This window comes from Callospermophilus lateralis, chromosome 15 (assembly GCF_048772815.1).
Source record: "Callospermophilus lateralis isolate mCalLat2 chromosome 15, mCalLat2.hap1, whole genome shotgun sequence".
NCBI classification, from domain to species: domain Eukaryota; kingdom Metazoa; phylum Chordata; class Mammalia; order Rodentia; family Sciuridae; genus Callospermophilus; species Callospermophilus lateralis.
This window is the reverse complement of record NC_135319.1, coordinates 41,645,495-41,650,700: the sequence shown is the minus strand read 5'-3', so window position 1 is coordinate 41,650,700 and position 5,206 is coordinate 41,645,495.

Genomic DNA, 5,206 nt, shown 5'->3' with positions numbered 1-5,206 from the left:
GCCTGCGGTCCGGAAAGACCCAGACCGAGCGGGGAGCTGCCCGAGGTAAAGCCTGATCAGTAAAGGAAAAGGATTCCGTAGGATCGCTCTTCAGGGAGGGAGGAGCGCTGCAGGAAAAACCATCAAGATGCTTGTACTTTCTCTCTTTCCTTGGCAGTCGGGAGCAGCTTTGCCCAAGAAGGGGACATAATCAGGCATCATTGTGGATGTCACAGATGGGAGGCGGGGGCCTGCCAGCTGGGTCACGTGACGCAAACAGGTCGGTTGGGTCCTCAAGCTCCAGAAGCACGTGGGTAGGAGGATTCTGAGCGTGCACAAGCGTGTCCTGCAGACTCGTACACTAAAGAGCATTTCCCCAAAGTTTATTGCATTGTTAATCTTCGTTTCCTAATAGGGCAATTAACGTTGGAGAACATAACTTGATCCGCTGTTCAGAAGGATTGCGGAGAAGTTTGGTTGTACTGTAATAGGTAAAGCCCCTGTATGACACACAACTGGTGCCTCCAAGTGAGCTGTATATATATGTTATCCTAGTATCTGGTGTGTCACAACCACATAGCAAAGGTGTATGCCGCACAGGGCCAAAGTTTAGTTTCATTTGTGTTAATTGGATACTGTATTCTCACGTGGCTGCAACAGAAGCTCAAAACAAGTTGTTAAAATGTTTCATCTCCCCCTGTAACATTGAGATATTGCGGCTCGGGAGGCTGAGGCAAGAGGACCGGAAGTTCAAAGTCAGCCTACCCAACTTGAGTGAGACCCTGTCTCCAAAAAAAAAAAAAAAACAAATGCTGGGGATGTGGTTCACTGGTTAAGCACCTCTGGCTGGGTTCAATCCCCGGTAGAAAAGGGGAAGGGAAATAGAAAAAGGCATTTAAAAATTGCATTATTAGGTATGGAAACCAAAAATGAGGCTTACATAACGTTTAAATCTGAAACTAACATTTAAAACACAACTGAAGCCAGAGTGATGATGTTCCCTTTAAGTCTATTCATATTCCTGACAACCATTTAGAGATACTGCCACCAGTTTTACAGATAGAATTCATTAGGGTAGTAACCTGCCCCCAAAATAGTTTATTAAGTGGCAGAGTCAGATGCTAATCTAAATCTTTTTGGCTTGTAAGTACATATTCTCACCACAACATATTAACACTAGTGGAAATACTCCAGAGGGGGAGTAATGTACAGTTATACTTAGGGATGAATACTGCATGGCTTTTGGCATGTTTTTTTGTGGGGGTGCGGTTGTTGTTACAGTGTCATTCCAAACCATTGGACTTTTTGGACAGGATCAGGATACTAATTATTGGGCCAGACTAGTCCAATAATAACTTTGTTTGTACCTCCTTGCAGTTTATAAAAGTGTAGCCAGAATTTTATAATACACACAGGGTTTCCTCTTCATTCATTCATGGAATTCTACTGTAAATATTAAATAAAAAAGCATGAAACTTTTGCCTTTATGAAACAGAAACATGCCACTCTCTTTGAAGAGAGATTCCTAACACCAAGTATGTATAATGAACACCTAGCACACATTAGAACCTCCATACATGTTTTGCCTATTGAATGAATGAATGATCATATAACTGATGTCCTTGTCAACCTTTCTTCCATAGTTGGCAGAGGCTTCATATGCTCTTTTGAAAACACTAATCTGGCTTTTTATATCCTTCAGTGATTCTCAAGTTAAAGTGTTCAGATAAAGCCCACACTCCATTCATTTGTAGGGCGGGCACTCAAGCTCAGTCCTGACTTGGCTTTCTCTATATGCCTCTTCTAGCCTCATCTCTCTACTGCACAGTTACCATTCTATTCATGCCAGAAGTACACATCTGTTATGCCTTTGCTGTCAGGTCTAAACACATTGGGTGCGTCTCTAATATGCCATAGGGAGCTGTATGGCCTCTACCATAGCACTAAAACTAAGAATGTATCTCTAAACCAGTGGTTCTCAAACATTAGGGTGCATCAGAATCTAGGAAAGCTTGTTTTAAAAAATATTGTTGGGCCCACCTCTGAAATTCCTGATTCAGCAGGTCTAGGTTGGGGTTTAAGAGTTTGCATTTCTAACATTTCCAGGTGATGCAACTCTGATGGTCTAGGGGCCTATGCTTTGAGACCCACTATTCTATGAATTTTAATTCCTTAGGGTACCAGAAATGAGAATGTACTAACAGATTCTTTGTAAATGAGCTGAACACATGCATGAATACAAATAAATAGTTTTCTCTTTTCTGCTTTTTGTATTAACAAAACCTGGTATTGAAGACCTCACAAAAGAACATCTTGTAGATTTCCACTCCTCACATATTGCTTATAAAATTCTGTAATTTGAAGTTTATAGCATTTTCCTAGACAAAGGCTATTTGTGATCTAGACACCTATAATCCTAAGTGAATTTTTAAGATTTATTGATTGAATCATGGTATGTTAGAGCAGGAAGGGAGTCTTAGAGGCTGTTTGGCCCATTTCCCCTATACCTAGGGGGCGCCATCCACCAGATTTGTTTGTAGAATTTATACAGGAAGTTCTACAAAGTATCCCACAAGGTCCTGCTGTGCTCTGTTTTGCTTTCTCTTTAGGACCTGATAACACTGCTAGAGAATCCAGTTCATTTCTTTATTCTAATAGAGAAGAATTTAATTGTACATTGGACCTACATTTTTCCTAAAGGTGAGCACTTTTAATTTTATAATCTGCAAGAAAATAAGCTTCATGTATTTATTCAAATATCGTGATGAGCAGAGAACACCAAGACAAAATAGCATGAGCCCTCAAGAGGCTTAAAATCCACAGACTTGAACCATTAAAAAGACATCAAAATGTCTTTTCAGGCCAGGCTTGGTGGTGCACACCTGTAATTCCAGCAGCTCAGAAGGCTGAGGCAGGAGGATAGCAAGTTCAAATGTAGCCTCAGCAACTACAAGGTGCTAATCAACTTGGTGAGACCCTGTCTCTAAATAAAATACAAAATAGGACTGGGGACTTGGCTCAGTGGTTGAGTGCCCCTGAGTTCAATCCCAGGTACTCCCCCCACCACAAAAAAAAAAAAAAAATGTCTTTTTTAAAGTGTCATTTAGTCTCAGAGAGGTACACAGCATGTCTTGGCAGAATAAAGAGATAACCCTTTGACTTGGAGGTGAAGATTTGCTAGGACAAATTTTGCTAGGACAGAGGTCAGGCAAGATTTGCTAGGACAGCCTTACTAAAACTTAGCATGCAGGAGTGGGCTGTCTCCTAGAAGTCTGGCATAACTACAGCTGAAGGTATGTTCTGCAATGTAGAATTCCAGTTTTATCCTGGATGTAATTCAATCACTAAAAGACTTTGGATAAAATGACATAGAATAATGCTTATAGGACCTCAAGCCTTAAAAATAGGGTTGTATTGAAGGATTCACATTTTCCTCTGTTTTGTGTGTGTATGTGTGTGTGTGTGTGAGGATGGGGGTAAATGGGGATTGAACTCAGGGGCACTCGACCACTGAGCCACATCCCCAGCCCTCTTTTGTGCTTTATTTAGAGACAGGATCTCTGACTTGCTTAATGCTTTGCTTTTGCTGAGGGACTCTGAACTTGCTCTCCTCCTGCCTCAGCCTCCCAAGCCACTGGGATTATAAATGTGTGCCACCATGCTTGGCTTTTATATGTGGTTTGAAACTTAAAATATTTTAAGTTCTCATACTGACTGGTATAGTCACTGGAGGGTGTCTTTATGCATTCTAAAGAGATTCAATTGAATATAAATGGAAAGCAAAGAACTTATCAAATTGTAATTAGAATTGATCCATATTGAAAGGGTCCAGAATAGGCCTCTAAGGCATAAAAAATATTTTGAGAAGGCATTTGGTATTCCTGAAATCACAACCTGCTTATAAGCTGAACTTCTCAAAAGAACTTAGTTACCACAAATCCCTTCCCCAAGAGCAGTTAGGGAAAACTGACTTTTATCCCCAGAGACAGTAAGTAGGCACCACACCAAAAATAGAGTATCACAAAAATTATCCTCTTGGTATTCTAAGGACCCATTTATCTTCTAAAATATCCTTTCTCCCCACACTTCCTCTATTAAGATGGCATATAATAAACCCCAAATCCTACCCACTTCTTTGAATCACATTTTTGTGAACCCTCATGTTATAAAATGGGTTCTTTCTTTTGTGTATTTTTTTTTGTCAATTTAATGCACCGTCTCCAAGCACTTAGTGTAACAGAGTGTTCCTCACCTGTATCAAAATAAGAAAATTTTTCACTAATGAGAGGAAATAACCATTTGAAGGTCTAAATTAGTGTTTCTCAACCCTTTTTTTTTTAATGTCCTAGTCTCTGAGGTACTGGTTTTAGTAGTCTCAGTGAGATCCGGCCATGGTTTGTTTATTTATTTATTTATTTTGATAACGGAGATTGAACCAAGGGGTGCTTAATCACTGAGCCACATCCCCAGTCCTTTTCTATCTTTTATTTGGAGATAGGGTCTCAACTAAGTTGCTTAGAGCCTCGCTAAATAAACTGCTGAGACTGGCTTTGAACTCGCGATCTTCCTGCCTTAGCCTCCCGAGCTGCTGGGATTACAGGTGTGTACCCAGCAACCATGATTATTTTTAAAAGCTACTAAGATGATTTTAACATGCAGCCATAATGAGAATCACTGAACTGGTTATTAGGCATTGTATTCTTTATTAAAAACAGATTTCTTTTTCAGTTTATTATTTCTAGCTGGCCACTTTTCTCTTTTTTTTTTTTTTTTTTTAGTACTAGGGTTTGAATACATATAATGCTCTACCACTGAGTTACATCACCAGTCCTTTTTTTATTTTGAGACAGGATCTAAGTTGCTTAGGGCCTCACTAAATTGCTGAGGCTGGCCTTGAACCTGTGATCCTTCTGCCTCAGCTTCCTGAGTTGCTAGCATTACAGGTGTGCTCCACCAAGCCCAGTTACTGACCACTTTGGACTCAAATTATCAAATACTGAATTCAGATTACTTTTCAAGTTGGTTATGCAACAAAAAGTCTCCAGCAAAGTGAAAAAGCATCTTGTATATGACAAGTGTTTTAAGTAAACTTAATTAAAAGCCTTACTTATGAAAACTTGTCACAATTGTAGCTTCCTAAACTCTTGAGTGATCCGATCCTCAACATTAATTCTAACAATGAGAAGACTTTGAAAATAAAGCTATTTTAATCAAACTGCAAGCTCAG